General features: G+C 35.2%; 1 non-coding gene and 1 pseudogene across 1 annotated transcript; one reads left to right on the top strand and one right to left on the bottom strand.

Annotated features, from left to right (window-relative positions):
- Window positions 1–9,483, top strand: part of LOC100956614 — a 20,664-nt pseudogene that overhangs the window by 2,331 nt on the left and 8,850 nt on the right.
- LOC111726785 lies at window positions 3,655–3,762 on the bottom strand. The gene has a single exon (XR_002774485.1). It is a non-coding gene; the product is annotated as a U6 spliceosomal RNA (small nuclear RNA).

Here is a 9,483-nt window from a genome sequence, read left to right as displayed (position 1 = left end):
AAAAAAAAAAAAAAAAAAACCTTTAAAAATGTTTTTTGGACTGATCCTACCATTTTAAATTATCATAAACAATATATAAACTAGTTTCTCAGAATTCTTTCTACATTTGATAGTGTCACCATTTTTTTATTTGAATTTTCTCGTAGGCATAGAAGATAACTAATTATGGCTTTAAGTTGCATTGCCCTAACAGCTAATGATGTGGGGCATCTTTTATGTATTTTCTATCTGTATATCCTCCTCCATCCCGATCCATGTCTTTCATCCATTTTATAATTGGGGATTTTATTGTTAAAATTTTGGAGTTCTTTACATGCTCTACATATGAATCCTCTGCTGAATGTATAATTTATAAATATTTTTGCCCACACTGTGGATTGCCTTTTCATCCTCTTATTAGGGTCTTTTACCAAGAAAAAAAAACTTTTTAATTTTGATGAAGCACAATTTATCAATTTTTCCCTTTCTTTCTCTTTTGCTCTATAATTTTTCTTAATGTGATGGACTCAGTTGGCAAGAATTTTGTTGAAAACTGTTGTGTTTATAATCATAAAGCATTTAGGTCTCTATGTTTTGTTTTGTTTTCCTTTGATGTCTGTGTCTGGTTTGGGTATTAGGGTAATGGTGGCTTCATGGAATGAATTGAGGAGTACTTCTTCCTATTCTATTTTTCAGTAGAGTTTTGCCAAGGGTTTGTATTAATATTTCCTAAATGATTGGCAGTAAAGCCATCTGGGCCTGGTCTTTTCTTTGTGTGAAGTTTTTGAATTACTAATTTAATCTCTTTACTTGTTACAAGTCCATTAATATTTTCTGTTTTTTCCTGAGTCAGATACTTGTTCTTCCCAGCTGGCATTGCAGCTCTGGCTGCTGCAATATTAAATAATTGTTGCGGATTAATTTGTTGAGAAACACCCTGGCAATAGGTTTTGTTATTTTTTTTTCTTCTGCAGGGCCAGCTCTGAATCAGGTCAAATATGACAATGACCCTAAATGGGGCTTTCCCAGGGACCTGCAAGACTGGTCAAATAATGACAGACAATGCTCTTGGGGTGGGGTCTTTCAGGGCAACTTCCTTTCCAGTTCAGCAGCTTCAAAGCTTCTGCCTTTTACAGCTACTGTGGTTGTGAGGCTATTGATTTTCAAGGTTGTTTCAGGGCTGAGAGAGGAGAGTGGGAATAGGCCAATTGAAAAGCCACTGACTCTGAGACCCTGAGACTCTAATATTCCTTTTTTTTTTTTTTTTGAGACAGAGGCTCACTGAGACACCCTCAAAAGACTGCCTTGGCATTGTCACAGCAACCTCAAACTCTTGGGCTATAGAGACCCTCTTACCTCAGCCTACTACAGGTGTTTGCCAAACACCCAGCTAGTTTTTTTTAAGAGATGGGAGTCTCGCTCTTGCTCAGGCTGGTCTCAAACTCCTGAGCGCAAGCAATCCACTTGCGTGGGAATCCCAGAGTGCAGAGATTACAGGTGTGAGCCACTGTGCCTGGTCTCTGATATTCTTAAAAAGATTCAGCATCTTGTCTTGAATTAATGTTTTTCAGATCATTGTAAGACTTTGGTTAATTTCCAGAGACTGGAAAAATTTTATTTTGACAATTTTTGCCAACATTGTCAGTCCTTTAATGGAGGTGCAGATTTACAAAAGTCTTCACTGCACCATTTCAAAAATTTCCCTAACTTGTACTTTGCTATTACTGACTCATTGTAGATAAAGTAAGGCAATTAAATACAGGAAAATAGTGACTTAAGCATTCCTAACCCACTTTGGGAAATCAAACATCCTTCAATGGAACAATAGTTGGTTTTCCTTGGTTTTGCCAGTCATAACCTAAAATACAGTGAATTACAAAGTAAGTTGTAAGTGTGGAGGCAGACATGCCATATGTGGACAATTGGTGGACATGATCATAAGTAAAACCTATATTTATTTTTGTACTCACTTTTCTTTGAATGGCTCAACTACTAGCATGTATTTTTCTAATTATGAAACATTCCAGCCTCCAAAAATGTACAGGGAACAATAGAATAAATCTCCACATACCATCACCAATCCTAAGAAATCACGTGTTGCCATTTCTTTTGTTTCAGGGAAATGATCATTTTTACTTTTTTTAACCAGGCCTCCAGCTCAATGATTTTCCTGAAATTTTCTGGAAAGTAAGAGATTTCAGGTTGTCTTCTTGAAATACATAAACCTAAACGGAAAAGGGACCTGTTGTTAATAAATGTTTTTCATTAAAACTGTTACAATTAATGTCTAGAAACACTTCATGATTTCCTGTCATCTCCTCTGTTTCCAACAGAAAATAATGCACCACTTGTGACTGTGGGTTCTTCAAAAATCTTCACAGTTGACAAGCAACAGTGCTCACATTCACATTTGCACATCCTGAAAACATCATTGGGGTGAGTTTTTAATTTATGAGAGCAGAGTAGAACTTCAAATGACTAGCAAGAGTAAAATTCCTGGTCCATTAGTTGATATCTGTTTTTAATATTATAAGAAATCATTTGAATATGTTGCTTTTGTTCTCTAATCTTCCAAATGAACATTTGTATCAATGTTACCTGATGATCTAAGTCGAGGACACTGCATAATGAAAACGACTTTTCATATTTTCATCCTCACTCCAGGGAATTTTAAGAAAGGCTGAATTAAGGTATGGTTTTAACTTGAAACACAAGTACTCATTCCAAACAAATGAAAACTAAAAACACAACTGTGCCTTCACCAGAGTGTTCTTCATACATAATCTGAAAGAAATTTTTTTATCATGTTTACAAGAAGTATTTCTGCTAGTCACTTTCATATTATGGATATTGCTGGCAATAATGAAAGTCACATGTTTATTTCCCTCGTGCCATGCCACTACGTTTCATTCTGGTACTTCATGAGAAATCTAAGGTTTGATGAATATCTTGTATGTCCATAGACAACTCAGAACTGACAGTGCTTCTGTTATTTGGTGCTGCTTATTCAGAAACCTAGACAATGAGTTTCTCTCAGTGTTCTCCTTTGAATGGTCAATGGAAAGGGGACAGATTTTTTTTTTTTGGAACATTTTTCAACATTGTAGTTCCAATGGGAATCTCAGAGGGCCAGACGATAGCTAGGCCCTGAGGGACCGAATCAGTCTCAGAACAGGGAACCTCAGAGGCAGGGAAAGAAGAGGAAACAGGCCCAGAGAACAGCCTCTGCCTGAGAAGCACAGATTCTTCAAAATTGAAGATCTGTGAGTACTTACCTGGGTGACACATGGACCTCTTCTCTCGGCATTTGGAGAGATGGGTAAGAATTTCCTGGGCAGACTCCATAGTAGATAGAGATACGATACAGGAGACCTTCCTAACAAAATTTATATACTAATAAACTCCAAATTAATATCGTGCCTGCAGACCCTTTCTTTGACTGTCAAATATGTATATCCAATTTTCAATTTGACATTGCTCCTTGGATAGCTAATCAAAGGCACTTCTAACTTAACACTTCCATTGTAAAATTGAATTCCTGATCCGATTATATTTAAAAGTTTCTGTCTTCACCCTTACCAAAGTTCAAAACTACAAACAGACCTTTCCACTGACTACCTTTTCCTACTACTGTCTATTTTCAAAATAGTAACCATGATGATTTTTTTTTTAATTTAAAATATGGAATGCTTCAAGAATTTGCATGTCATTCTTGTGCAGGGGCCATGCTAATCTTCTCTGTATCATTCCAATTTTTAGTATATGTGCTGCTGAAGTGAGCACTCCATAATGATGATTTTGAGGCATGAGTCAGAACATGTTACTCTTATCCCCAAAGGTCTCAGATAGCTTTCCCCCCCCACTCACTCAAAGAAAGAGCTGAAGAACTGACAGTGACCCAAAAGAACTGACAGTGACTCAAAAAATCATAAGCTTTATTTATATGTAAGTATAAATAGGCCCTTGATGATTCTTTGAGCTCAGCACTCAGCACTCCTCTTCTGACATTCCTGGAGGCACTCAGGACTCCTTGTCCTTCCTCACAGGCATCAAGCTGGCTCTGGTCTTAAGACCTTTGTAAGTATTATAACCTTTGTCTAGAATCTTCCTGCAAGGTGCCCATTCAAATAACACCTTGGTTTAGAGGTTTCCTCTGATGCCTTTATGAAACAGTCTCTGCTATCTTACCACACTTTATTATTTGCCATAGTATTTATTATTCCCTTATACAAACTATTTAATTGAATATAAGTTGCAGTGATTGTAAGATGCGTGGTTATTTTATGCATCACTAAGAAAGAAAATACGCTGCTAATTAAACCATGAAAGAATATTTTTTTGGCTTAAAATTTTTATTTTAGTCTTACTAAAAGTGCTCTTTTAGATACTTAAGCAAGGATTCCTATCACCTAGCACCTTTGTACTCACAAGAAAATGAACAAGGCAAATAAAAGAAGTTAAGTTGTTCCTAAAACTCCTTCACATTAAAAAACAGTGAGTTGTCATATAGCTGTTTTTCTACATGAACTCATCTTTTGTGCATTCAAGAGATTTGATAATTCAGTGTTTCTTAAAATGATACTCTACAATTAACTTTTGGTTTTTTTTCTTTGCTATCAGTATTTATTGTACAAGTGTTGATAATTTTTTTCAATTTGACTAAAGTCAAGCACATGAATCTGTTACACCAGCCTCTCACTGTTTGGGGAACTTTGTATCTTATCCAATGGATGTAGCCATAGTTTCCGCTTGTAGCGACATTGCTCTGCCATGGTGCCGTGGTGATGTTGCAGAAACCCACACCAGCCACACACCCAAAGGCTTTGACTGCACGTTACCTGAGTCTGGGCAGACCACGTTATGATCTCTCTGGAAAAAGAGAGATTGAGGGGCAATGAGGAGCTGCTGCCAATGCACCTTGTGTTGGCCCCCCACCTTCCAGTGAAGCTGCCGTGAGCGTTTCTCATTGCCTCTCAGAGTTCTGCTTCAGCACCTCAAAGCACAGCTGCAGAGCATAGAACTGTTCTGCTAAAGTCTGGCTTGTGCTCCTGAAACTTAGTGTGTCCCACATATCATGTTGCATTGTCTTCTGGCCCTTGTGGTTTTGACATTATCATTTTGGGTATGTAGGAAAGAACCCTGGGATGCTTGTGCCCTTTACCGTTGATATAAGTAACAAACTGTTTGAATCTATAAGTGTCCAAATCAGACTTGACTTTGGCCTTGCCTTGTAGTCCTGACACTGCCTTCTGGTGAATTACTTGTTCTGTTATTGGTCCAGTGCCTTTTGCACACATCTCAGTTGGAAAAAAAAAATCATAAGCTTTATTTATATGTAAGTATCCTCCTTCTTCCAGTCACATGAAGCATGTTATAGCTTATCACTCTGCAAGAAAGTATTGAGCTCAGGTATCCATCCAATGATGAATATTTGTCTAACAAATACCAAATTTATGCTCACTTGCTGTACAAGTGCAACTTTCTGCATACAAATAACTTTGGTGTTAATGTCATGTCATAACATAGTTTATTAGAAGACATTTTGATACAGGAAATAAAGTCAACATGTGCAGTACAACGGACATAGCTCACATGACTCAATTAAGTATCAAAAATATGAAAACATATAATTAAGCTTACATATCACAAATGACACCTAGTGAATAGTGAATATAAGATACCCTCAATTGTGAGATGCATTTCAATATCAAAAATTTTACAACATAAAATATTATGCATTTTAGAATTGAAGAAATTCAGTGCACACCTGCCAGTTTTCTTCTTGGCTATCTTCCACCCCTGGAATGGAAGTTTCATGAGGAGTCACATTAAGGGTTTCATTCACGACTTATGTCTAGACCTTAAAGTACAGCTAAAGTAGAGTATGCTGTCAGAACTTACTTTTGGAAAGGAAGGAAGAAAAGAAAGAAGGAAGGAATCTATTTAGCAATCTTGTTAATCTACAAGGGACTAGACAATGTGACACTTCTATCTAATTACAGTTTGGTTACTGATAGCTGAGTAACAGCATAATCAAATTCAACTGCAAAGTTGGTTGAGTGGGAAAATGCAGATGAAAGTGCCTTTGAAAGGCTAATCCAGGAAGAGAATATCATTTCAAAGATTATTGAAACGGAGGATGTGAAGACTGAGTTTATTTCTGTTGCCATCTATCAGGTGGACCCACATTTCCAAACTTTGGTGGCTCACTCAGCTATCTTCAGTTTCATTTGGGCCACTCTCTTCACAGACATCTTCATTAAAGGTTTCATTTCCAAAGTCAAAGAACTTTTATCCCAGTAGAGCTTTTCATTTCTCTTTTTGCAGCATTCATAGGTTTCTTATTGTCTCTAAATGCTAATTTGCTGCTGAAAATGGCTTTTGCACCTGCCTTTTAAAATGGAAGACTAAATGTCTTTGTACCCCCATCTTTACAAGTAAGGTAGGGATACTACCACAGGCAGGGATACTACCAAGGGCAGAAAAGTGCCTGTCTTAACTGTTTAAGTTTGAGCTTAAAGAAAGGAAAGGAGGAAATTTGGTGAGGACATGATGAAGTTTTATTGTTCTCTACCATGGCATCTCCCCAAGAATTCTCATTTTCCCCCTCTTGTATTCTGAGGAAGTAGGCAGGTTGCTCCTTGAAGATACCCAATGGCAAGAGAAAGATCCCCAAACAGATAATTTAGAATGTAAAAGAAGGAAGCATAGGAGGAAATAGTACACTTAAATATTCTAACTCTTTAAAAATCAATTTTTATTCTTCTTTCCATCCACTGTAAAAGCTTCCTTTCCTTCTATAGCCTTTCCATGTTAATAATGCATAAGTCATCTTCCATGATTAAGTACCTGGGATTCAGAAAACTTCCCAGATACTGTTCAGAATACAGGCTGAGCAAAGATAACTAGAAATACAGGATAACAAGCAAAAGGATTGGGTCTTAACCTCATAAGGAGATTCAATTATCCACAAAACAAGAGCTGAAGTAAAATGGGCATTATCAGAGGCAAGTTCATCTATCTGCTAATATGTAATATCATTGTCTTAAAGGGCAATGATCTTAACATAATTTCTCTGTATAAATATACACATATCAACTAACACTACCAGACACTGATAAATAATTTTTGATGGTAATAAAATTTCATTAACTTAAAGCATGGTGTTTTCATGCTCATTTTATATTGGAAAAGGCCATCTATAGGGGAATATAGAACCTGGTACTAGTTTTATTAAATATCCTAATGTAATTTCACCTCCTAATAACTTTCACCTAAATTATAGTTTGGCCATAAATATTAAGTTCCAAGTCAATCTTGAAACTACCTTCATGGCTATAAGTTAGAAAGTAAGTATAAACGAAAGCTGAAATCTATGCGAATTTAAAAAACATATTGTTTTGAAAATAAATTATTATAGGCTATGTGCTGTATGTGGATAAATATTCAATTGTATTAAATGTTGGAAGGTTTACTTGGCTTTCCTGTGAAATCTCACTATGATCTTTACATTTCATACATTTTAAAATATCAAAACGAGTCTTGGAGTTTGAAAATAGAAGTTGTGAAAACAGAAAAAAATATATAGAATATATAGAAAGAAGAGTAAAAAAAAAAATCTGTAGTGATGAGTGAAATTAGTCTGGTTTCTCAGTGTATCTTTTTCCATGCCATCAACACTAAGATCAGTGAATAAATGGCACAGGTTCCTAGCAGCAGCCCAGAATTACTGGCAGATAGGCATGATGGGAAAATATAAAGAAGGGCATCTGGGTTTTTATAAAAAGAGAGAGAGACAGAGAGAGTGTGTATGTGTGTGCGTGTATGAGCATTGAGAATTATTTTATATTATATGTCATTATGTATATATATTTAGATTTTTATAACATAAATAACATATGTAGCATCTATAAATACATATATATTTTTCATTTATTTATAATGACATTGGAAAAATTAGAAAAAAATCCTTGTCACTTTTATAATCAACTGTCGATATGAGCACAAGAAGCTCTAATCAAATTAACCATTTTAGGAATGTAAACTTTCTACTCTGACAAATTATTCTAAATTTCTTAGTGAAAACCTTGTGAAGTTCAATAGCTTTTAGAATTCTTTAAATATGATTTTCCAGGAAATGACTAGCGTGGGTGTCTGTTTACCGGCAAGAGATGATCCATGCACTATACGTCCATGGCAATGCTGCACGCCTTATGGAGATGCTTCCCTATTTTAAAATGGCACTATACATGTCTGTGAGTGTGTGTTCATGCATATATACACATATGGGGAAAACATTAAAATGTTTGCACATGTTATAGGCATAATTCTGCTTTTAAACATAAACTTTTGCATACAAACACATATCCTACCATTACTTCCTTTGTAATTATATGTGGTCATATTGAAAATGACCATAGACTAAAATATAAACTATTGACCAAAGCAGTCTATATTTAATATAGTAATTTATCAAGTTGTTTATTAATATTCATGTGTATCAAGGAATGTAAACATTCATTTGTTAAATTAACATTTGTGGACTACCAGCTGATGTTGACCACTTGATAAATATTAGATGAAAAAGATATGGTGCTAGAGCTGGTGATAGCTATCTGAGAAGGTCTGGAGAGCCATCTATAATGTTTTGAGAAAAAAAAAAAAAAACCTATGCTTACTCTAATGAAGCACATTTCCACCTGCTGGGAAAAATAAAGCTACAGCAAGAGCTCACTGTATAATACATGTATATAATACATGCTCATTACTGAGAACATCCTAGGAGAGTGTACTTCATCACAGACCTCTCTGAGGTCTGTGTCCAATCAACCGAAGAACAACCAGAATAATCACACTCTGCAGTGGGTGACCAATTTAGCAGAATAGAACTCTTAAGTAGATCGTCCAACTTGCTTAAATGACTTTCATTAATTTTACACCTTTTGCCAATTAATTGAGCTTACAAGCCTTCTTTGTCATTTACTGTGTTCTCACTTTCAGCAGTTGAACTAATCTTGGCTGGTTCATATTTTGTTTTTTAAAAAGCTATTTCCAATTATCGATATGAATCTTTATAATTACATTACAAATGTTTCACTCTATTTATTCATTCATTCTTCATTTAGACAAAATTAAGTCCTTATTATCTCATCTTAAAGCATCTTGTTCTTTTTCATTATAGCACAACTTCCAGTGTTGTTCTTATTTGGTGATTATTTTAAAAAAATGTCCCATTTAAAATATGTGTTTGAGGAATACAGATAATATATATTTTGTTTTCAAAATATCTCTATCTCCATGCATATTTTACAGAAAACAATTGAATTACCATTCTATCAATAATGTACATTTTTTTAATCTGTTGCATATTAAATACTTTTGACTTACAAAAATAAGTAAGACTAAGGTAAAGGTATTAAGAAACTCCTAATCTACATTTCAGTTTGGCAAGTGCAATCATTTCTTTATTGTCTGGGAATTATGGTGGCACAGAGAAAGACCTAA

Source organism: Otolemur garnettii, unplaced genomic scaffold (assembly GCF_000181295.1).
Source record: "Otolemur garnettii isolate 467f Iridium unplaced genomic scaffold, OtoGar3 scaffold00079, whole genome shotgun sequence".
NCBI classification, from domain to species: Eukaryota; Metazoa; Chordata; class Mammalia; order Primates; family Galagidae; genus Otolemur; species Otolemur garnettii.
The sequence above is the reverse complement of the archived record's forward strand: the minus strand, read 5'-3'. Positions and strand labels throughout refer to the sequence as shown.